Source organism: Gossypium arboreum, chromosome 7 (assembly GCF_025698485.1).
Source record: "Gossypium arboreum isolate Shixiya-1 chromosome 7, ASM2569848v2, whole genome shotgun sequence".
NCBI classification, from domain to species: domain Eukaryota; kingdom Viridiplantae; phylum Streptophyta; class Magnoliopsida; order Malvales; family Malvaceae; genus Gossypium; species Gossypium arboreum.
The window spans coordinates 63,977,311-64,003,301 of record NC_069076.1 but is presented as its reverse complement, the minus strand read 5'-3'; the positions used below and the strand labels follow the sequence as shown (position 1 = coordinate 64,003,301).

Sequence of the window (25,991 nt, the reverse complement as noted above, 5' to 3'; positions counted from 1 at the left end):
TAGTTTTATCATCGACAGTTTTTATAGCATTATCTTGAGTCTTAGAGGTTTTGACTGAGTCGCGTGCTTGGAGTGTTACTGCATCGTCACCTGTAGGAAGTGTTAGCTCTTCTGTGCCTACATTAATAATGGTTCTGGCAGTTGCTAAAAATGGTCGTCCTGGAATTAAAGGTACCTCGTTATCCTCATCCATATCTAAGATAACGAAGTCTACTGGTAAATAAATGTATCAATTTTAACGAGAACGGCTTCAATAATACCTTTAGGAAATCTAACTGTTTTGTCAGCCAGTTGTATGCTCATCCTAGTCTGTTTAGGTTTACCGAGACCTAGTCGTTTAAACATTTTATATGGCATAACATTTATACTTGCCTCTAAATCAGCTAAAGCATTATTCACAGATAGACTACCAATTAAGCAAGGAATTGTAAAACACCAAGGATCTTTCAATTTGTTAGGTGGCTCATTCTTTAGAATAGCTAAGCAGACTGCATTGAGTTCCACATGTGATGTAGCGTCTAATTTCCTTTTATTACTCAGAAGTTCCTTGAAGAATTTTGCTGAGTTGGGCATCTGGGAAAGAACTTCAATAAAGGGTAAGTTAATATGTAATTTCTTTAAGAGTTTGACAAACTTACTGAATTGTTCTTCTGTTCTGTCTTTCATCATCGCTTTAGGATATGGCACACGAGGTTCATGAGTTGTACTTACCTGTTTGGGATCATTATTGTTTACCTCTTCTCGTCCTTTGTTCATCGCGTTGTCTTACTGTATTTCTGGCTCAGGTGCAATGAATCCTTCCTTATCTTGAGTGCTAATTGCATTGAGGTGTTCCCTCAGATTCGGTTCAGTATTACTCGGTAGGTAGGCTACCTTGTGGTCGTTCGGAGATTAGTTTGGATGGCTAGCCTATCTGAGTTTTGAGTCCTTGGATCGATGCTTGTTGATTCTCTTAAGTGCTGTCCCGGTATTTTGGAAATGAGTTTCTGACACCGAGATGAATTTTGAAAGCATCTCTTCATGGTTTGGTTTTTTCTCCTGTTGATAAGGTGGTTGTTGAAAACCCTGAGGATTTTGTGGCTTTTGATTTCCTTGACCACCCAGGAGAAATTTGGGTGGTTCCTCCAACCTGCATTATAAGTATTACTGTATGGGTTATTTTGAGATCTAAAGTTATTATTACACATATTCTTGACTTGTTCCTCTTCAGTTGTAGGATTGAAGGATTGATATTCTGTATGTACACCTCCTCCGCTTGAGTCACACCTCATTACTGGATGTACCTGCGTAGAACCAAGAAAACTATCAATCTTTTTATTGAGAAGTTCTACCTGATTAGAGAGCATGGTGACTGAATCGATGTTATAGATACCGGCTGTTTTCGTTAGCTTTGTCCTCATAACTTGCTATTGATAGTTGTTCAGGGACATCTCCTCTATGAATTCATAGGCATCTATCGGTGTTTTATTATTGATGGTTCCGCCAGCAGCTGCGTCAATCATTTGTCTTGTCGAGGGATTCACACCATTGTAGAACTTTTGAACTTACAGCCAAAGCGGTAACCCATGGTGAGGGAACCTTCTCAGTAAGTCCTTGTATCTCTTCCATGCATCGTAAAGTGTTTCTAAATCCATCTGCACAAAATAAGAGATATCATTATGCAATTTAGTAGTTTTAGCCGGTGGAAAATATTTTAGTAAAAACTTCTCAGTCATTTGTTCCCAAGTAGTGATAGACCCTCGTGGTAACGAGTTCAACCACTATTTAGCTTTTTTTCTCAGTGAAAAGAGAAATAACCGAAGACGAATGGCATCATTAGAAACGCCATTGATTTTGAATGTATCGCAAGATTCAAGAAAATTCGCCAAGTGCGTGTTAGGATCCTCATCCTGCAAACCATCAAACTGAACAAACTGCTGTATCATTTGAATTGTGTTAGTTTTAGTTCGAAATTATTCGCAGCAATAGTAGATCTAACTATACTAGACTCAGTTCCTGTTAAAGAAGGTTTAGCATAATCATACATAGTGCGTGGAGCAGGATTTTGATTAGCTGCAATTGCAGGAGGCAGCTGATCTCCTGGGTTTTCAACCATCTCGTTGGTTGGGGGTTTGAGTGTCGTCTTCTCGCTCGTTCTCCGTGTAGTGTAAACTACACTTTATTTCTTTTTGATTTTTAAGAATTGTACGATTGATTTCTTCGTCAAAGAGTAATGGTCCTGACGGGTTTCTTCTAGTCATAAACTATAAAAACCTGCTAACAGAGAGAGAGAGAAAAAGTAAATTAATAAATAATAAAATAAAATAATAATTGCAAGAAAAATAAATGGCTAAAGTAATAAAAATTTAGTGTTCCTAATATTTCAATTCCCCGACAACGGCGCCAAAAACTTGATTGCGTGATTCGTAACAAGTAATAAATATTTATAATGAATATCAAACCTAGACTAACTATTATCATGACGAAAAGGCAAGCGCACCTAACGAACAATAGTTAGTAATGGCAAGACCGGGATATCGTACCCAAGGGAACCAAAAGTACTAGTAATAACTATCTTTTTATTATCTAGCCTAAGAATAAAAGGGTTTGCTTTAATTAACTAATTATTTAAACTGATTAACTGATTTAATTAAAGCAAAGAGAAAATTTGGAAAAAGACTTGAAAAAAAGCAATTGATAAAGACGACACCCAAGGAGGAATCCACCTAGATTTCACTTGTTATTTGACTCTAAACCAGATGATTTATTCACTTGACTTGATCCGTAAAACTCCCTAACCTATGTTATTATCCCTTTTCGAGACTAATAACGTCTAACCCTCAGTTCAATTAATTGAAATTTCTTTCTTAATTAAAACCCCTAGAGAAGCAGTAAACCAGTCTATGGACTCCCATATTAGGTTTCACCCTAATCCGGCTCCGCTTAATTATGCCAAATCTACTCTTAGGCAGGGCCTATTCCTCCTCTGCATAAGCACATCAAATCATGAATTAATACCCGGAATATTAACTCAAGCATTAAGAACACATAATTAAGAACAAATCAAGTATTTATCATACAGTTTAGATAATAATAACAAGATCCATCATAGGTTTTATCCCCCTTAGGTATCTAAGGGGTTTAGTTCATAATAAAATAAGAGTACATCTCAAGTATGAAAATAACAAAACATAAAGAAAACTCTAAAACCCCTGAAGGAATTCTGAGAGAGATCTTCAGTCTTGGAGTAGCTCTGGCTTTTGAGATGGATCGTCTGGCTTTCTTCAAGTAATTCCTGGGGTGTGGTTCTGCATTCTAGAAAAGTTCTGGAAAGAGCGGCCCCCTTCTAGGTCACACTTAGGGTGTTTATATAGCCTTTGGATTGGCTTTCTTCCTCCCTAATTATCTTTTTCTGTGTAAAATACAACTCTTTGAAAAAGTGACACGCCCGTGTGCCACGATCGTGTGACGTGATTACCAGGCCATGTTCGATGCCTGTGTGGCAAGGCTTAGGCTGTGTCTTTTTCTCGATTGGGTTCGTTTTGTCTCTTTTTAGCTCGTTTTTGGCTCCTTTCGACTCTTAGAGGAAGATGATTTGGTATGGTGGTTTTGTAGTGGTATTACCGACAGGGGTTGAGGTTTAGAGTATGTGAAAATCAGCCAAAAGAGATGAAGAAAATAGGAGGATTTTGGCAAGAAGAAATCGGCACAAGAAACAACTTTTGGGATTTTGGCTTTTATGGCAATCGACTATAGAGGTTTAGAAAAGAATGGGAATGAAAGAGGAGATGAGTAGAATGGTAGGAATGTTTTGGCTAGAGAAGAAAAGAAGGAGAAAAAGAAAATAGAAGAAGAGAGGAGAAGAGAAGGAAGAATTCGGCACTCAGGAGATCTAACTTTGCGTTTTTCGGCTTTTTGAGATACTAAGAAGAGAATAGAATGAAAGGGAAGGTTCTAGGTGGCCAACCCTAATTCGGCAAAACAAAAAAAAAATAAAGCTTACCCTAATGGCCATTCAGACTCACGGCCCAACCTTCCTAAAGCCCTAACTGAATTTCCACTTAAGCTCTATCACATGCCCGACACATGCACAAAAAAAAAAAAAGTAACAATACGCTTACCTTGTGACTTGAACTCTGGCTCCCCCTAAACATCCACACGTCACTCCCCAAACACCTAGGTGGCGCCACATGCCACTTTACCATAGATCTTTTTGTGTCCTATTTTACCAACTCAACTTTAAAAGCCCATATCGCCAGAACCCTCTCTCCCAAAATTAAAATTCAGGAATTGCCTCGAATTAAATTTACTCTTGGGCCTTTTTTCCCACACCATAAACCCTTCGTAATTTATTTAATTACTAAACTAAACATATGAAATAATAATAATAACATCCAAATTATTCGGGCCGTTTTCCACCCGAACCCAGACTCAAGGCCCAATAAAAATCGGGGCATTACAGATTTGGTAGTTTATACTGCATATCTGTACCGCGGTCTTCCGAATTGCACAGTACAGCTTATACGCTAGCCTTGCTGCGTAATATATTTGATCTGGTAGTTCATATAAATTATCTGTACAGCGGTCTTTTGCATGGCACCGTACAACTTACTGATAGCCCCTAGTACCTAGAGGGTCGTGGGCAGTCCCAATTCCATGAGGGTCGAGGACAATGCTGAAGTCCATCGTTGTCGGGCAACCCGGGATGACATCATATGGAGTGTAGGGTTGGATGGATGGGTTGATTATGTCCTTACATGGAGTGATTGGTTGGATGAGCTTATAGCTCTATTGAGGTGTGATGGGGGACGGAGAGGTGTGTTGGCTGGATTGGTGGGTTTCTTTAGCTCAACTGCACTCATATGCATTTTATTGACTATTTGAGAATACGACTAACTGTTATACTGTTTGACCGAAAAGCGCTTTACGACCTTTGGGTACTCGATTATGCATCGTTTCACCGAATCATTATAGCGACTCTGTGATTGAGTGTGTTTTAATATGTGCTAATGATATGATATTCGTGACAGGTTTTAAATATTTATAATGAATCGTTCTTGAAACTAACTATTATCACGATGAAGGCAAGTGTACCTATCAAACAGTACTATAACTTTAGTAAGATCGGATTGTCGATCCCAAAGGAACTAAAAGTACTAGTAATGACTGTCTTTTTATTATCTAGCCTAAGAATAATAGGGTTTGTTTTAACTAACTAATTAACTAAACTAAGGATTCATAGAAAATAGAATTGGGGAATTACTTTAAAAAAACGATTTAATTAAGACAATACCTAAGGAAAAATCCCCTAGACTTCACTTGTTATTTGACTCTGAATCGGACGATTTATTCATTTGACTTGATCCGTAGAAATCTCTAAGTTATATTATTATCCCTCTCGAGACTAACAACGTCTAACCCTAGGTTGAATAATTGGAATCTCTTTCTAATTAACTCCCTAGGGTTGCGTTAACTCGATCTATGGATCCCCTTATTAGGTTTCACCCTACTCCGACAAAATCTTGCCACCCTATCTCTAGGCGTGCAACCAACTTCGCTTAATTATGACAAATGTATTCTTAGACAGGGTCTATTCCTCCTCTAAATAAGAGCTTAACTTAAATCAATATCCTGGAATATCAAAACAAGAATGTAGAACACATAATTAAGAACAAGTCAAATATTTATCATACAATTTAGATAATAATAACAAGATCTGTCTTAGGTTTCATTCCTCTTAGGTATTTAAGGTTTTAGTTCATAACTAAAAAGGTAAACATCTCAGAAGAATAATGAATACAAAACATAAAGAAAAACCCAAAACTCTTGAAGGGAAATTGAAGGGAGATCTTCAGTCTTGATGATGAGTCCGGCTTCTGAGATGGATCAATCGGCTTTCCTTGAGCAGTTTCCTGCTTCCTCCTCCTCTACGATGTATTTATAGGCTTTAGAATGCCTAAGAACCCTCAAAATTAGCGTTTTCCAAATTGGACTAAACTTGGGCTCGGCAGGAACACGCCCGTGTGCGATTGCTTAAGGCCATGGTCAAGCCTGTTAAATAGGCACGGGCGTGTGATCCACTCGTGTGAGACGTGCTTCGATTCTTCCAAATTGACACGGTTGTGTGGTCTGCCCGTATGAGGAAGTCTAGGCGGTGTTGATTTCGTACGTTGGCCCATTTTCTCCGTTTTTGGCCCGTTTCTCGTTCTTTTCACTCTCCTATGCTCACCTAAGTATAAAACATGAAATTAAGGCATTAGGAGCATCGAATTCACCAATTTTAAGGAAAAATCATCCATAAAATGTGCTAAGCATGGGATAAAAATATGTATGAATTATGGTTTATCAAATACCCCCACACTTAAGCATTTGCTTGTCCTCAAGAAAAATCCTCAACTCATAATCAAAATAAATTCTTCTCAACTTATAATTTCTATTGATAATATCTCAGAATAATCCATAGGTAATCATACATTGAAAATTCAACTAAAAGAACATCAAAGTTTCAAACATTCTAAGTTGAGCATTTTATCATGAAAACATAGGTGTCTCCCCTCATTTAAGTAATTACCTTTGATTCAAAATATCACAGAGTTTCACATCCTTAGTAAAGATTCACTCAAATCACTCGAGGTGTTTAAGCACAATAAATTAAGCACTCAATAGTCAATAATGAAGAGTCATTACCATAGGCTTGCATGAAAATCAAATCTCCACCACTATAAATTGAGATGAAACATCAATCAAAAAGTTTTTATTGGGTTGTAACGTGGCTTTGGTTAGAAGGTGTGGTCACAAACTGAAAGAAAGGTTAGAATCGAGATTGAATTGAAAAATTTCCTAACTAGAAAAAAGACTCGTCATCAATTGCATACAACAAAGTTTTTTCTTAGAATATGGAATTTAACTTCTTTAGCTCAAAAGATCACTACTACTAATATGTATACATGTATTTTTTTCTTTAAGAACAAGTCAAATTACAAAATAGAATAAAACATAGCTAAGCAATTATTACAACTCAAATCTCGACAAAAATAGGGATCAAATTAATTTAGGGGATTTCAACAATAATGAGTTATGGGTTAATATCGTGGGTAAATCAATGAATGGGTTGTTAGCCTCAAGGGGTTCACCAAGGGTTAATTGTGAAGGTAGGCTTTTATGGAGTGAGTGGGTTAAACCTAAGTGCCTTTATCATTTTGACATATCAAATCAAATGGTGTGGTCTTGACATGCATAATCAAGCAAGTTCTAGAATAGCAATTCAATACTGACACACTCATAATGAAAGTGAGCATGAAAGAAATAATAGATGCTCTAAAAGCTCAAGTTCTCACAAAAATTATGGCTTTTTGATGTTTAAACTTGTGAATTCCAACTCAAGATAATACCTAAACTTGGGGAAACAACCAAAAAGTTTTTAATTCTTCAAAAATCAACTTATCATGCTTGATTCCCTAATTTCTTAAAGTTTAAACCCTCAATGCAGAAATGCCTATGTTTTAATTCAAGATATATCAATAAAAGTCATAAATCAATTAAAAATTATCCTAAACATGATATGAGAGCTTTTCAAGAGAACAAGGCAATCATTCAGGGATTTTTCTGATAGTGAAATGAATATCCCCCCCACACTTAAGATGTACATTGCCATCAATGTACAAAGATAGATATGTAGAAAAGAATATAAATATAAGAAAGGGAGAGAAGTGAAACTTCCTGAGTGATGAATGAATTTCCTTGAACTGAAGTTTTGGAGAATAATCGGCGTGAGGGTGGAGGAGGATACTCCGGCGATGGTAGAGGTTCATTAGTCCATAAGTCTTGCGCCAAAAGAATATTATATCTGGTGGTAGCTATGGTCGTGGTCGAGCAGGACATAGTTGTGACATCCCAAAATTGACCATAGTCGGGAAGTGGTTTCGGGACCGCTAAACCGAGTCACCGACATGTTCGAACGTAATATTTATTGTCTAGAATATGTGAAAATGCATGTGTGAATTTTGAATTCTTTGATTTAGTTAATTTGATTGTGAATTGAAAGAAAAAGGACTCATGTGAAAGGATTTAAATAGATGTGGCTAATTTTAGGAGATTAATAAAAAGGATGAAGTAAAATAAATGGACTTGCATGTCAAATAGCCCATTCCTAAGGGTAGTGGCCGCCCATGTCAAGAGTGATGGGCAAGGAAAACATGTTTCAAACATGTTTAGCTAATGGATTATGCTTGAAAGAATAAAGAAATGAAATTGAAAAAAATAGGGATATGATGAAAACAAAAGAAAAAAAAAGTGTTCATTCTCTCATTTTCTCCTTGCTTGGCCGAATATACTAAGAAGAAAGGGGGGGAAAAAGCTTGAGAAAATCAGCCATGGGAGCTTACTAGACTAAGGTGTTTTGATACAAGAAGGTATGTTTTATGCCACTCTTGAAAATGCATGCATGATTTGGAGGATTGGTTCAAAATTTTCCTTGAATCTCAAATCAAAACTAAGTTGTTAGGTGAGTTAAATTTCGCCATGCATGTTGTCTTCCTTGGTGAGTGTTTTGATGTTGTTGTGATGAAAGCATGGAGATGAGTGAGTTCGAATGTTTAACAAAAGGAAATTTTGTGCCATTGAGTTCTTGTTGTTATGTGTGTGTGCATGAGTATTCGCCATGCTATAGAATTTATGTTGCAAAATGATTAATGCTTAATGAGATGTATAATAGTACTTGTGAATGAGCTTGAGAGTATTTAAACAATTAGACATGAAAAGGGTGGTAATGAGGCTGAAAAATTGTTGGATGGTTAATTGGGTAAGGAATGAAGCATTCGCCATATGGGGTATAAATGGGCATAGGTGTTAAATACCTTGTATTGGAAACTTTGATAAATAAGTAGCAATAAATTAAGATGAGATTGAGTAAATTTTCAGCTTAGTTGTGTTAAGTATTCGCCAATAACCATAATAATGCATGTGAATGCCGTATGTTTGTGTTTGATGGAGAGGTAAATTGTTTGATTTAGCTCAAGAGCAAAGGGAACTAGATTGGACAAAGGAAAGGAGAAAGCAAACGAGTAGCCGATTTGGAACCGTTCTACCCCAAACAAAGTAAGTCATTAAGCACATATGTTTGATATTGCTTAAATGATTGGAAAATCTATGCAATTGTGTTTAATGGAATGCTATATATGTATAAATGAAATTGTATGTGTATGGAGTGAGGATAATTGTTGAATGTTAAAGAAATAGTGGAATGTGTAGAAAGTTTGCTTTCGGCACTATGTGTCTTGGCAATACGTGTGTATGGTGACGAGATTGGCACTAAGTGTGCGTGCTGGAAATATATGGCACTAAGTGTGCGTGCTGGAAATATAAGGCACTAAGTGTGCATGCTGGAAAAATATGACACTATGTGTGCAAGCTGGAAAAATACTAAGACCGGGTGTGCGAGCTCGAAGGGTATGGCACTGTGTGTGCGGGCTTAAATTGCGTGGCACTAAGTGTGCGAAATCGAGTGGTAAGCACTGTGTGTGCGTACTCTATATATATGGAGGGTGTGTCTCCATTGAATTGAGTATGGACAGCGGATCGGGTAAGTACCTCGAGCTCATGACGAATAGAGAATACGCTCATGCTTGGGGTTGAATTTGGTAAGCCTTAAATCTATGTGATGATTGAAATTGTATGGTTGTGCTGGAAAATGAGTTAATGTGTAAAAATGCTTCGATTATCTTGTTGTGTAGAATATGAAATGTGGATGTATGACTTGGTACGAGATTGGACCGAAAGGTCCGAGGTACTATGGTATAGATTCGATATGGATGAGTACCTAGCCTCGCTTTGTTGTACATGTTGTAGTAACTTTATCGGTGGATTGATGAATGCTTATGACTTCTGAGTTGTAAACTCACTCGGTGTTTTCTTGTCACCCATTTTAGGTCTCTCGGACTCGTATTGTTTGCGTGATCGGGACCGTCGTTGAAGTCATCACACCGGCTGAAATCTTGTGGTATTGTTTTCGTTGTTGAAGAACATTTGGCATGTATAGGCTATTATATTTTGTCGAATTGTGGGTTGTAAACTTTAAGCCATGTGAAAATGGCCTATGTGGTCGCCGAGTGGGATGCTAGAACCTATAGCCACGAGTCTTAGAAACTCTAATTTTGATAAGGTGGCCATAATTTGTGTCATGTATGATGGATGATTAAGGCCAAGGAAAGATTCATGAAATTGGCATAGTTCTCTGCAGTAACTGTTGCAGACAGCAGCAGTGAGATGAGATTGAAAAATCACTAAAAATAGTAGAAGTAGAATTAAATAGTGAGTAAATTATGAAATTGAATCTTGATGAATCTATTTTTATATGGACGAAACGAAACGACCATATGAGCAGTATACTGAGAATTATTAAAGTTCTCGTGAGACAGGGCCAGAACGGTTTCTGGGTCCCCTGTCGCGACTTTGAAAATTTACCATAAATTATCCAGAAATAATTAGGAGTCATGCCTTATATGTACAGATTCCATTTTGAGTCTAGTTTCATTAGAAACAAACGGCACCAGTATTAAAGCCCTGTACAGAGAGATATTCAAGTTGTAACACGCGAAGGTCAGAGCAGTCGATCCCTGTAACATGGGTGACTTTAACTAATAAACTGTACCAATTGGCCCAACCAAAAATTCTAGAAATAAATCCATGGATGGGTATGTGAGTCTAAATTCAGGAAAAATTTACGAAACCAGTTTCCGAGTTTTGAAACTTGAGATATGATTTTTAAGGCGAAGGTGACGCAGTTTTCCAGCCTGACTGGTAATGTCAAATTGGTTGGTACCTTGAGAGGATTTGGCCGTTAACCCCTCATGTCCGACACCGGCGACGATCACGAGTTAGGGGTGTTACAATAGTATTCGTGGAGAACCTTTCCCAGTTGAGTTTCAAGTTCTTGAGTAATAATGAGCTTTGGAGCTCTTTATAACTGTGATAGAATCAGGAACTCTTTTAGGAAATATATAAGGAAGAGTAAGTACTCAATATGAATTAGCCGAAATTAAAAATTGTAAAATAATAATTATAAGTCCTAATAAAAATAAGGTGACAGAAAAATAAAAAGTAGTCTTAAAAAAAATAAAAGTAAAAACATAAAATAATAAATAAAAGTTTTTAAACATCTTCTCGCTAGGTGGTTCGCGAGGTGGGGTGGCGATGAGATGTGGAGGTGCTGAAAAATCTACTGTAGAGTAGCATCAATGTTATCGAAGCGCTAAAAACACTGTTGCTCGAACCGGGTAAGGCACTTAGAGATGTCAGCGTATGAAGCCGTCGCATGAACTAGACGAGAAGGAGGTGGTGGCTGAGACGGTGGGTCCTCGTGACATAGAGGGACATCATCAGTAATGTCCTCAAGGGCTTTCTCCTCGGTGGATTGGGCGAGACGGTACTAAAGAGGGAAGGTGCCACATTGTTTCTCGATCATCCTTATCCTTAGCATGCTCGAGATGCCCTGTGAGGACATCTGGCCCATGAGAGTGAGGGAGGATGACTGGGCTGCTGTGTTGAGGAGCCCGAAGTGCCAAGCCAACCGTGTCACATAGGGCCCAATGGAGATGACCCCTTTCCTATGCCACTCCGTCTAATGTTGAATGGCGAGAGCAATAAAATAAGTAAGGTCTATGACGTGCTCGTGTGACATACACCATAAAAATTAGGCGTCGTGAGTGTTGACGATGCCAGTGCTCTCTCACCTTCCTGTTAACATGTGAGCCAAAATAGAGTGTAAGTACCCCAGAGATGGAGGGAGAGTCGATGCCTTGGAGTGGCTAGGAATGTAGGAGGCAACGCTAGGGACGAGGGCGTTCCAACACTGTGAAGGAGAGTGATGGATGTGGCGATTGAGAGTGTAGAGTTCATTCTCCTCCATGAACTCTTCAGTGTAAAGGCCTAGTGCAGTTTCGAACTCTGGGACATTCAATTGGTGGACTAGACTATCGAGGCGAAATTGGATTATTCTCGGGTCAACAAAGCGGGCCATCACAGTTTGAAGATGGAACGTTGAGCAAAGTTCCATTGTGAGTTCGAGATATGTCGGCTCGACAATCTCAAAGAAAAGCCCCCAAGGATCGGTCGTGAGGAGAGCCCGAATTGCATCCGCGAGTTGGCCTTGTTCTAGCACGGCCTAGTCTATACAGCAGCCCATTTCCAAGGGTCGGGATAGTGGAATCTAGAAAAGTTCTTCTTGGGGCCCAATGGGAAACTGCAGGAAAGGGTGACGAATTTTCGCGGTAGGATCCGAAGAAGATGACGCTCCCTTCCTTTTCTTCGAAACAGGGACAGCAACTTTTTTTCCTCCTGAAGATGACATGGTGTACCTGTAATGGAAATTGAAGTGGAATGTAAATACTTTCCATGGGGCTTACATATTAACCTATACTATAACAGCCAAAGTAAATGTGCCAAATAACCCTATGAGAATAAGTAATGGAGATATCTAAAGAATGAATTTGTGTGGGGTTAATAGCATGAAACCCATAGAAACAATAACCATGAATGAATGTAGCCTAATATACTGACTAAGAAAAAAAAAAAGAAATTACCAAAACAAAACTTAAAAATATACATTTATCTACTATTCTAACTATGAATGTGCACCTAAAATAGTCAATTGGAGCATAGAAATCATGAAAGAAGCAAAATAATTAAAGAAGATTGAGATAATGGAGTAAACAAACGTAAGAAGGTGGAGCTTAGGCGTCAAAAATGTGGTTGAAGGCGGTGCACGAGTGTGGCAGCAGGCCGTGTGAATCTGCAGCGGCTAGGGTTAAGGATTTTGGGTGAGGGAAATGATGAATAATGAAGGGTATTTATAGATTTTGGGACACACGGTCAGAGAACACACCCGTGTCCCCTAAGTTTTGCCCATGTGATTCCCGAATTTTGAATTTGGGCGCGTCTGACAGTTTCCCTACACCCGTGTACCTTGGGCGTGTTGGTGCACATGGCTATGTCGCACGGCTGTGTCTGTCTTTGTTCGCTTCTCCCACGCTTGTGTATGAAGGTCCACGCCCGTGTTGTTTTGGCAGGTTCGCCCACGGTTGCTTGGCACGGGCATGTCGCACGCCCGTGTTGTTTTGGCAGGTTCGCCCCCGGCCATGTCTCACGCTGTGGCGATTTATCATATCTCGTGTTGGGGAATTGTTTGCCCTATTTTCACATGGCTTAAGGCACACCCGTGTGCTTGGCTGTGTTTGTGTGGTAAACCTATATTCAAGAGCTTCGTTAGTAAGCTAGGTGTTAAACACTAAAATTTAAAGAAGTGAATATAGTTAGTGCTCGGGTTGCCTCCCGAGAAACGCTTATTTATAGTCTAAGCTCAACTTACCTCTCCATTGAATAATCATGATGGTTAGAGGAGTTTATACTCCTCATTCCTACTATGAATCTCATCAAAATAAGGTTTTAGGCAAGTATTGTTTACCTTAAAAGTGCCGAACTTGGGATGACTTACCTCGACTATACCAAATGGGAAAATGCTAAGTACTTTAGGAGGAATTTCTTCATTCAATTTGGTAGTGACAATGTGAGGATATGCGGCATCTAATAAAACTTTATCTCCAACCTTAAGTTGATTTGGAAAGGTATTGAGCTTGTTCTGGCGTAGTTTTGGTGTGTTCTCGATTTATGTGTCCGCCATCCTCTAGCTCCTTGATTTGTAGCTTTCATTCTTCATGAATAGGTCCTCTACTATTGCTTGAAAATGGCTCGTGTACTTCCTTCAAACTCATTTCCTGTAAAGTAGGTTGCACCATATTGTCAGTTTTAGTAAAATGGTTTAGACAATCACCTTCAATTTTTTATGTGTTTCCGGAATTGCGAGCTTGAAGGGTGATTGTTTTGTCTCCCACACGAAGTGTGAGCTCACCTGTGCCAACATCAATAATCGTTCTAGCAGTTGCTAAAAAGGGCCTTCCTAAAATCAAAGGAGTGTTGCTATCCTCCTCTATGTCTAGAACAATAAAGTCAATGGGAAATATAAATTTATCGATTTTAACTAGCACATCTTCAATAATACCCCTAGGAAATCTTATAGTTTTATCTGCTAATTGAATTCTCATCCTAGTCTGTTTGGGTTTCCCAAGACCTAGTTGTTTAAACATTTTGCAAGGCATGACGTTAATACTAGCCCCTAAATCAGCTAATGCATTATTAACATCTAAACTACCAATTAAGCAAGGAATCGTAAAACTCCCTGGATCTTTTAGTTTGTTGGGTAGTTTATTCTGTAGAATAATTGAGTAAACTACGTTTAGCTTCACATGCAAAGCCTCGTCCAACTTCTACTTATTTGCTAAAAGTTCTTTTAAAAATTTCATTGCGTTTGGCATCTACGATAGAGCTTCAATAAACAGTAAGTTAATATGTAATTTTTTTTAAGAGTTTAAGGAATTTACCAAATTTTTCATCTAAGCGGTCTTTCCTTGTCGCATTAGGGTATGACACACGAGGTTTGTATTCTGTACTTGCCAGTTTCTATTCATTGTGGTCTACCTCACCTTTACCTTTGCTTATCTCAGTTTCTTGCCTTGGTTCTGGTTCAAGTGTGACTAATCCTTCCTCATCTTGACTAGTAATCGCGTTGAGTTGCTCCTTTGGGTTAGATTCTGTATTGCTTGGCAAGCTACCTTGTGGTCTTTCAGAAATCAACTTAGCAAGCTATCCAATCTGAGTTTCGAGCCCTTGGATCAATGCTTGTTGATTCTTAAGTGATGTCTCGATATTCTAAAAATGAGTTTCTAACACCGATATAAACTTTGAGAATATCTCTTCAAGGTTCGGCTTCTTTTCCTATTGGTAGGGTGGTTGTTGAAAACCCGGAGGATGTTGTGGCCTTTGATTTCCTTGACCGCTCCACGAGAAATTGGGATGGTTTCTCCAACCTGCATTATAAGTGTTACTATATGGGTTATTTTGGAATCTAAAGTTATTGTTACCCATATATTGGACTTGTTCCTCCTCGATTCTAGGGTTGAAGGGTTGATATTATGTGCATGCTCCTCCTTCATTCGAATCGCACCTCATCACTGGATGTACCTGAGTAAAACCACACAAACCGTCAATCTTTTTATTTAAGAGTTCTACTTGGTTAGATAGCATAGTAATCGTGTCGAGGTTCAAAATACTGGCTGCTTTTGTCGGCTTTGTTCTCATAACTTTCCACTGATAGTTATTCAATGACATCTCCTTAATAAATTCGTAAGCCACCTCAGATGTCTTATTATTGATAGTTCCTCCAGCGGCTGCATCAATCATCTGCCGAGTCGGAGGATTCAGGCCATTATGGAACGTTTGAACTTGTAGCCAAAGCGATAACCCATGTTGAGGGCATCTTTTTAAAAGGTCCTTGTATCTCTCCCATGCATCGTAGAGTGTTTCTAAATCCATCTGCACAAAAGAAGAGATATCATGACATAATTTGGCTGTTTTAACTGGTGGAAAATATTTTAATAAAAATTTTTCGGTCATTTTTTCCCAAGTAATGATTGACCCTCGTGGTAACGAGTTCAACCATTGTTTAGCCTTATTTCTTAACGAAAATGGAAACAACCGAAGGCGAATGGTGTCATCAGAAATGCCATTAATTTTGAAGGTATCGTAAAATTCTAGGAAATTTGCCAAGTGAGCGTTGGGATCCGTGTCCTGCAAACCATCAAACTGAACAAACTGTTGTATCATTTGAATTGTGTTAGGTTTCAGCTCAAAATTATTTGCGACAATAGCGGTGTCTAACTATACCGACTCGGTTTACATTAAATTAGGTTTAGCATAATCATACATAGTGCGCGGAGCAGGATTTTGATTAACAGCAATTGCAGGAGGTAGTGAATTTTCTTGGTTTTCAGCCATATCCTCGGTTGTGGTTTGAATATCGTCCTCTTGCTCGTTCGCTGTGTATCTTAAGCTTCGCCTTATTTTTCTTTGGTTTCTGCGAACTGTGCGATTGATCTCACTGTCAAAAAGTAATGGTCCTGACGGGTTACTTCTAGTCATAAACTATAAGAACCTGGCAGAAAAAGGGAAAAGAAAGAATTAGTAATAAAATTAGAATAAAATTTAAATTACAGTAAAAGTAAATGGCTAAATTAATAAAAATCGAGTGTTCTTAATATCTTAATTCCCCGACAACGGCGCCAAAAACTTGATACGTGATATTCGTAAGAGGTTTTAAATATTTATAATGAATCGTTCTTGAAACTAACTATTATCACGATGAAGGCAAGTGTACCTATCGAACAGTAGCATAGCTTTAGCAAAACCGGATTGTCGAACCTAAAAGAACTAAAAGTACTAGTACTGACTATCTTTTTATTATCTAGCCTGAGAATAATGGGGTTTGTTTTAACTAACTAATTAACTAAACTAATGATTCACAGAAAATAGAATTGGGGAATTACTTTTAAAAAAAAACCGATTGAATTAAGACAATACCTAAGGAAAAATCCACCTAGACTTCACTTGTTATTTGACTCTGAATCGGACGATTTATTCATTTGACTTGATCCGTAGAAATTCCTAAGTTATATTATTATCCCTCTCGAGACTAACAACGTCTAACCCTAGGTTGAATAATTGAAATCTCTTTCTAATTAACTCCCTAGGGTTGCATTAACTCAATCTATGGATCCCCTTATTAGGTTTCACCCTAATCCGGCAAAATCTTGTCACACTATCTCTAGGCGCGCAACCAACTCTGCTTAATTATGACAAATGTACTCTTAAACAGGGTCTATTCCTCCTCTGAATAAGATCTTAACTTGAATCAATATCCTGGAATATCAAAACAAGAATTAAGAACACATTATTAAGAACAAGTCAAATATTTATCATACAATTCATATAATAACAACAAGATCTATCTTAGGTTTCATTCCCCTTAGGTATTTAGGGGTTTTAGTTCATAACTAAAAAAGGTAAACATCTCAGAAGAATAATGAATACAAAACATAAAGAAAAACCCAAAACTCCTAAAGGGAAATTGAGGGGAGATCTTCAGTCTTGATGATGAGTCCGGCTTCTGAGATGGATTAATCGGCTTTCCTTGAGCAGTTTCCTGCTTCCTCCTCCGTGTGCCCTTTTCCTCCTCCTCTACGGTGTATTTATAGGCTTTAGAATGCCTAAGAACCCTCAAAATTGGCGTTTTCCAAATTGGACTAAACTTGGGCTCGGCAGGAACACGCCCGTGTGACACGCCCGTGTGCGATTGCTTAAGGCCGTGGTCAAGCCTGTTAAATAGGCACATGCGTGCGGTCCACCTGTGTGAGTCGTGCTTCGATTCTGCCAAATTGACACAGCCGTATGTTCTACCCGTGTAAGGAAGTCTAGGTCATGTTGATTTCGTACATTGACCCATTTTCTCCTTTTTTGGCCCGTTTCTCGTTCTTTTCACTCTCCTATGCTCACCTAAGTATAAAACATGAAATTAAGGCATTAGGAGCATTGAATTCGCCAATTTTAAGGAAAAATCATCCATAAAATGTGCTAAGCATGGGATAAAAATATGTATGAATTACGGTTTATCAGCTAAATACTGTTATCTGCCGGTACGTTCATTTAGAAATGTACCAACCGGTTCCATATAGTTTTGTAAGTATGTTTCGCTATTGAATTGCTTTCTAGATTCTCTGTTTCTGATTCTATAGTATTTGGCCTTGATCTCCCACTGAACTCGAGTAAATCACTTCCTCTTCTGTTTCCCCTTTCAGGTACAGTTCTGGATTCTATTGGTGGGCTCAGTATGCGGAGGTTTCGGACAGTCTTAGAGGGAAATAAATTATAAGTTTGTGATTTCAGTTTCAATTTGATACTCAGTTTAGAAATGTAAGGTTTTTAATATTGTGGTACCTCCTCTGTTTTAAGATTTAAATACTTTACTATTCTGATTTTAAATACTTTGATATCAATGCTTTTGGAAATGAAACTAAGGTCAACTGGTTTTATAAAATTTTCTCAGGATCACTTCAAAGATCAATGTAGCATTTCAAATTCAGTTTAAACTCCTAAGCTAGGTTTGGGGTGTTAGATTTAGTGGTATTAGAGTTAGGTTTGCAAAAATTTAACCTCTGCTCCTACATTTTCCTGTGCGTACGTGTTGGTTTTAAAACGAAATTTTCAAAAAACATCACCGCAGTAAATTAATAATTGTGTTTTGGAAATGTTTTATGAAAATGAACTGTCTGAGACTCAGATGCTGGTCTAGGGAAAATTTGAAACTGTAAAATTAGAAATGTAGACTCTGTTATTACAACTATTTTGGTGTTCTGATAATATAGGCCTTTTAAGTTAGCGATATGCCAGATATGACTCCCGAAGGTGAGCGTGAGGAGCCATCTGCTCCCCCGGAACGTGTGACTGTTCAGGAATTGGAGGACAATCTGAGTCCGCCCACTTTGGGTAGCAATACCTTAGAGCTTGGTACTGAGACACTGACCCGGGTTGTAAGGGAAGTGCTAAAATGAGTGTTTAAGACTAGGATAGGAGAGATCAGTGAAATGTTTTAGTCTAGGTGTGTGGGTTGTTGGAAGAAGAGAGATCGCAATTGATAAACCGTAATTTATACATATTTTTACACCATGCTTAACACATTTTATGGATGATTTTTCCTTAAAATTGGTGAATTCGATTCTCCTAATGCCTTAATTTCATGTTTTATACTTAGGAGAGCATAGGAGAGCGAAAAAATGAGAAACGGGCCAAAAATGGAGAAAATGTGCCAAAGTACGAAATCACCACGGTCTAGACTTCCTCACATGGCAGACCACACAACCGTGTCAATTTGGAAGAATTGAAGCACGATTCACGCGAGTAGAACACACACCCGTATCATTCTAACAGGTTCGAGCACGGCCTGAAGTAATTGCACACGGGCGTGTCCCTGCCGAGCCCAAGTTGAGTCTAATTCGGAAAAGGCTAATTTCAAGGGTTCTTAGGCATTCTAAAGCTTATAAATACACCCTAGAGGAAGAAAAAGGGACACACGGAGAGAAGGAGGCAGGGAACTGCTCAAGGGAAGCCGATTGATCCATCTCAGAAGCCGGATTCACCATCAAGACTAAAAATCTCCCCTCAATTTCCCTCCAAGAGTTTTGGGTTTTCTTTATGTTTTGTATTCATTATTCTTCTGAGATGTTTTCCTTTTTACTTATGAACTAAATCCCCTAAATACCTAAGGGGAATGAAACTTAAGACGAATCTTGTTATTATTTTCTGAATTGCATGATAAATATTTGGGTTGTTCTTAATTATGTGTTCTTAATTCTTGTTTTGATATTCCAAGATATTGATTCAAGTTAAGTTTTATTCAGATGAGGCATTGACCCTGTCTAAGAGTACAATTGTCATAATAAAGCGAAGTTGATTGCGCGCCTAGAGATAGGGTGACAAGATTTTGCCGAATTTGGGTGAAACCTAATAAGGGGATTCATAGATCGAGTTAATGCAACCCTAGCGTGTTAATTAGAGAAAAGTCTCAATTATTCAATCTAGGGATTAGACGTTATTAATCTTGAATAGGGATAATAACATAACTTAGGGATCTCTACGGAACAAGTTAAATGAATAAATCACCCGATTCGGAGTCAGAATAACAAGTGAAGTCTAGGTGGATTCTTCCTTAGGTATTCTCTTAATTCAATCATTTTCCAAAAGTAATCCCCCAATTCTATTTTTTGTGAATTCTTAGTTTAGTTAATTAGTTAGTTAAAACAAACCCCCTTATTCTTAGGCTAGATAATAAAAAGACAGTCATTACTAGTACTTTTAGTTCCTTTGGGTTCACCAATCCGGTCTTGCTAAAACTGTACTACTGTTCGATAGGTACACTTGCCTGCATCGTGATAATTGTTAGTTTCAAGAACGATTCTTTATAAATATTTAAAACCTGTCACACAAAAATCGTGATCAAGTTTTTGGCACCGTTGCCGGGGAACTGAGATATTAGGAATGCTCAATTTTTATTACTTTAGCCATTTATTTTTCTTGCAAGTTAATTCTATTTTAGTTTTATTATTATTTATTAATTTACTTTTTCTTTCTCTTGGCAGGTTTTTATAGTTTATGACTAGAAGAAACCCGTCAGGACCACAACTTTTTGATGAAAAAATCGATCGCACAGTTCGTAGAAAATAAAGAGAAATAAGGCGAAGCTTAAGATACACAGAGAACAAGCAAGAGGACGATATTAAAACCCCAACCGAGGAGCTAAAAACCAAGACAATCAGCTACCTCCTACGATACCCGTTGAACTAGCAAATCAAAATCCTGCTCCTCGTACTATGTATGATTATGCTAAACCTACTTTAACAGGAACTGAGTCAAGTATAGCTAGGCCTACTATTACTGCAAATAATTTTGAACTAAAACCTAACACTATTCAAATGATACAGCAATTTGTTTAGTTTGATGGTTTGCAGGATGAGGATCCAAACAATCACTTGGAAAATTTCCTGGAATTCTGCAATACATTTAAAATTAATGGCATTTCTGACGACGGCATTCATCTTCGGTTATTCCCTTTTTCATTGAGGAACAAAGCTAAACAGTGGTTGAACTCGTTACCACGAGAGTAAATTACTACTTGGGAACAAATTACTGAAAAATTTCTATTAAAATATTTCCCGTCGGCTAAAACAGCAAAATTACATAATGGTATCTCTTCGTTTGTGCAGATGGACTTAGAAACTCTTTACGATGCATGGGAGAGATACAAAGACCTACTGCGAAGTTGTCCACACCATGGATTACCTCTATGGTTGCAAGTTCAAACATTCTACAATGGTATGAACCCCTCGACAAGGCAAATGATTGATGCAGCAGCCGGGGGAACCATCAACAACAAAACACCTGAAGAGGCTTACGAATTTATTGAAGAGATGCCACTAAATAACTATCAATGAAAAGTCACGAGGACTAAGAGAACTAAAATAGAAGGTGTTTATAACGTCGATTCGGTTACTATGCTGTCAAACCAGGTAGAACTTCTAAATAAAAAGATTGATGGTTTACTTGGTTCTACTCAAGTACATCCAGTAATGACATGTGAGACGAATGGAGGAGGAGCATGCATAGAGTATCAACCCTTCAACCCTAGCATCAAGGAGGAACAAGTCCAATATATGGGTAACAATAACTCTAGATCTCAAAATAACCCATATAGTAACACTTATAATGCAGGTCGGAGGAACCATCCCAATTTCTTGTGGGGCGGTCAAGGAAATCAAAGACCGTAACATCTTCCGAGTTTTCAACAACCACCCTATCAATAGGAAAAGAAACCGAACCTTGAAGAGATGCTGTCTACATTTATCTCGGTGTCAAAAACCTATTTCCAGAACACCGAGACAACACTTAAAAATCAACAAACGTCGATCCAAGGGCTCAAAACTCAGATAGGCCAGCTTTCCAAACTAATCTCTGAACAACCACAAGGTAGCTTGCCAAGTAATACTGAACCCAACCCAAGGGAACAGCTCAACGCAATTAATGTTCAAGATGAAGAAGGATTCGTTGTTCCTGAGCCAGAACTGAGGCAAGAAACTGTGGTGAACAGAGGTCAAGGTAAAGTAGGTCATAATAAAAACAAATCAATGAATGTCGAATATAAACCTCGTGTGCCATACCTCAACGCGACAAGGAAAGACCGCTGAAATGAACAATTTGGTAACTTCCTTAAACTTTTAAAAAAATTACATATTAACTTACCGTTTATTGAAGCTCTATCGCAGATGCCAAACGCAATGAAATTTTTAAAGGAGCTTTTAGCAAATAAGCAGAAGTTGGACGAGGCATCGCATGTGGAGCTAAATGTAGTTTGTTCAGCTATTCTAAAGAAAAAACTACCCAACAAACTAAAAGATCCAAGGAGTTTTACGATTCCTTGCTTAATTGGTAGTTTAGATGTTAATAATGCATTAGCTGATTTAGGGGCTAGTATTAATGTCATGCCCTACAAAATGTTCAAACAATTAGGTCTTGGAAAACCCAAACAGACTAGGATTAGCATTCAATTAGCAGATAAAACTATAAGATTTCCTAGGGGTATTATTGAAGATGTGCTAGTTAAAATCGATAAATTTATATTTCCCATTGACTTCATTGTTCTATACATAGAGGACGATAGCAACGCTCCTTTGATTTTAGGACGGCACTTTTTAGCAACTGCTAAAATGATTATTGATGTTGACACAGGTGAGCTCACACTCAGTGTGGGAGACGAAACAATAACCCTTCAAGCTCGCAATTCTAGCAACACATCAGAAATTGAAGGTGATCGTCTAAACCATTCTACTAAAACTGACAATATGGTGCAACCTACTTTGCAGGAAATGGGTCTGAAGGAAGTACAAGAGCCATTCTCAAGCAGTAACAGAGGACCTATTCATGAAGATCGAAGGCTATAAATTAAGGAGCTAGATAAATGGCGGACGCATAAATCGAGAACACACGATAAAAATAAAACTACGCCAGAACGAGCTTAATACCTTCCCAAATCAACTTAAGGTTGGAGATAAAGTATTATTAGATGTCGCAGATCCTCACATTGTCACTACCAAATCGAATGAAGAAATCTCTCTTAAGGTACTTAGCATTTTCCCATTCGGTACAGTCGAGGTAAGTCATCCCAAGTTTGGCACTTTTAAGGTAAACAACACCCGTCTAACACCTTATTTTGATAAGAATGATAGCAAGAATGAGGAGTATAAACTCCTCGAACCACCATGACCATTCAATGGAGAGGTAAGTCGAGCTTAGACTATAAATAAGCACTTTCCGGGAGGCAACCCGAGTACTAACGATTTTAAATTATTTAAATTTCAATTTTTAAACATCTAGGTCACTAAAAGAGTCTTTGAGCACAAGTTCCCAACTCCACACGGCCGATTACACGGCCATGCTTCAGGCCATGTGACAACCAAGGACCGAAACGCTGCCGTGCAAAAACAGGGTAAAAGTTATCTTTCCCAATATAGGATGTGATAAGTGGCCACGGACGTGTGACCTGGCCGTGGTCAAATCTGCCAAATGAACACGGGCGTGCGACACGTCCGTGTCTAGCACCCGTGGACGACACTATCAAAATAACACGGGCGTGCACAGAGCTACATGACCGTAGGAGAAGCGAACCACATCACACACGGTCATGTAACATGATCATTAGCCACACGGCCTAAACACACAGGCGTGCCCGAAGGCTGTGTGATGACATCTCACTTCGTCACAAACACGGGCGGGACACGATCCACACGGGTATGTAAACTGGCCGTGCCACTCGAAAAATTAGATTATCTATCTTCTTTTATTTTTCTTTTATCAATTTTTGAAGATTATTTTGTTTTTAAACACGGCTTATCTTTATGATTATTATCAAATTATTCCCACAATTCTCCTTTTGTCCTTCAGAATCATGTTTGTCCTCCAGCTTTATTTCCAACAACTCACTCTCGCTAATCCAGGAATTTCATCCATTTTTAACTCAGGAAGTTTCACTTTTCTCCCTATCTTATGAACTTACACTTACATTTGTCAATATATCTATCTTTATACATTGAGGGCAATGTATATCTTAAGTGTGGAGGGTATTCATTTCATTATCAGAAAAATCCCTGAATGACTGCCTTGGTCTCTTGAAAAACTCTCATATCATATTTAGGATAAATTTTGATTGATTTATGATTTTGATTGATATATCTTGAATTAAAACATAGGCATTTATACATTGATTGTTTCAACTTTAAGACATTAGAGAATCAAGCATGATAAGTTGATTTTTAAGAATTTAAAACTTTAGGTTGTTTCCCCAAAGTTTAGGTATTACTTTGACTTGGAATTCACAACTTTTAAACATCAAAAAGCCAAAATTTTTGTGAGATCTTGAGCCTTCAAGAGCATCTATTAATTCTTTCATGTTCACTTTCATTATGAGTGCATTAGTATTGAACTGTTATTCTAGAACTTGCTTGATTATGCATGTCAAGACCACACCATTTGATTTGATATGTCAAAATGATTAAGGAACTTAGGATTAACCCACTCATGTCATGAAAAGCCTATCTCCATGATTAACCCCTGGTGAACCCCCTTAAGCCTAACAAGCCATTTCTTGTATTACCCTTAATATTAACCCTTAACCCATTATTGTTGAAATCCCCTAAATTAAATTTGATCCTCATTTTTTTTGAGATTTGAATTGAATTAATTGCTTAGCTATGTCTTGTTCTTAATAGTTAGTCTATGTTATTTGATTTGTTCTTGTTTTGAAAAAAAACTATGTATACACATTAGTAGTAATCTTTTGTTTTTGAGTATAAGTATTTAAATTCCATATTCTGAGAAGAAGCTCTGTTGTACGCAAGTGATGATTAAATCTTTTTCTAGTTAAGTGATTTTCCAATTCAATCTCGATTCTAACTGTTTCTTTCAGCTTGTGACCACATCCCTTAACCAAACCTACGTTACAACCCTCTGAAGACCTTTTTATTGATGTATCATCTCAATTTATAGTGGTGGAGATGTGATTTTCATGCAAGCCTATGGTAATAACTTTTCGTATTGACTGATGATTGCTACTTTCATTGTCCTTAAACACTTTGAGTGATTTGAGTGAATCTTTAGTAAGGATGTTAAACTCCGTGAGATTTCGAATCGAGGTAACCACTTAGATAAAGGGAGATGCCTAAGTTTTGCACGATTAAATACTCAACTTGGAATGTTTAAAGCTCTAATGTTCTTTTAGTTGAATTCTCAATCTACGACTACTCATGAATTAGTTTGAGATATTTTCGATAGAGATTATAAGTTAAGAAGAATTTCTTTTGATTATGAGTTGAGAATTTTGCTTGAGGACAACCAAATGCTTAAGTGTGGGGGTATTTGATAAACCGTAATTTATACATATTTTTACACCATGCTTAACACATTTTATGGATGATTTTTCCTTAGAATTGGTGAACTCGATGCTCCTAATGCCTTAATTTCATGTTTTATACTTAGAAGAGCATATGAGAGCGAAAGGAACGAGAAACAGGCCAAAAATGGAGAAAATAGGCTAAAGTACGAAATCAACACAACCTGGACTTCCTCACACGGGCAGACCACACGGCCGTGTCAATTTGGCAAAATCGAAGCACGACTCACACGGGTAGAAAACACGCCCGTGCCATTCTAACAGGTTTGAGCACGGCCTGAAGTAATCGCACACAGGCGTGTTATACGGGCGTGTCCCTACCGAGCCTAAGTTGAGTCCAATTCAAAAAAGGCTAATTTCGAGGGTTCTTAAGAATTCCAAAGCCTCTAAATACACTCTAGAGGAGGAAGAAAGGGACACACGGAGAGAAGAAGGCAGGGAACTACTCAAAGGAAGCCGATTGATCCATCTCAGAAGCCGAATTTACCATCAAGACTGAAGATCTCCCCTCAATTTCCCTCCAGGTTTTCTTTATGTTTTGTATTCATTATTCTTCTGAGATGTTTTCCTTTTTAGTTATGAACTAAATCCCCTAAATACCTAAGAGGAATGAAACCTAAGATGAATCTTGTTATTATTTTATGAATTGTATGATAAATAATTAGCTTGTTCTTAATTATGTGTTCTTAATTCTTATTTTGATATTCCAGGATATTGATTCAAGTTAAGCTTTTATTCAAAGCAGGAATAGACCCTGTCTAAGAGTACAATTGTCATAATTAAGCAGAGTTGATTGCGCGCCTAGAGATAAGGTGACAAGATTTTCTCGGATTAGGGTGAAACCTAATAAGGGGATCCATAGATCGAGTTAATGCAACCCTAGCATGTTAATTAGAGAAAAGTCTCAATTATTCAATCTAGGGATTAGACGTTATTAATCTTGAATAGGGATAATAACATAACTTAGGGATCTCTATGGAACAAGTTAAATGAATAAATCGTCCGATTCGGAGTCAGAATTACAAGTGAAGTCTAGGTGGATTCTTCCTTAGGTATTGTCTTAATTCAATCATTT

General features: G+C 37.9%; 3 non-coding genes across 3 annotated transcripts; 2 read left to right on the top strand and 1 right to left on the bottom strand.

Annotated features, from left to right (window-relative positions):
• Positions 1 to 1,560: 1,560 nt before the first annotated feature.
• On the top strand, positions 1,561 to 1,666 carry LOC128296094 (small nucleolar RNA R71). The gene has a single exon (XR_008286642.1). It is a non-coding gene; the product is annotated as a small nucleolar RNA R71 (small nucleolar RNA).
• Positions 1,667 to 15,328: 13,662 nt separating this feature from the next.
• LOC128295972 (small nucleolar RNA R71) lies at positions 15,329 to 15,435 on the top strand. The gene has a single exon (XR_008286519.1). It is a non-coding gene; the product is annotated as a small nucleolar RNA R71 (small nucleolar RNA).
• A 5,214-nt stretch (positions 15,436 to 20,649) lies between these two features.
• On the bottom strand, positions 20,650 to 20,755 carry LOC128295655 (small nucleolar RNA R71). Its single transcript, XR_008286215.1, has one exon. It is a non-coding gene; the product is annotated as a small nucleolar RNA R71 (small nucleolar RNA).
• Between the last annotated feature and the right edge of the window lie 5,236 nt (positions 20,756 to 25,991).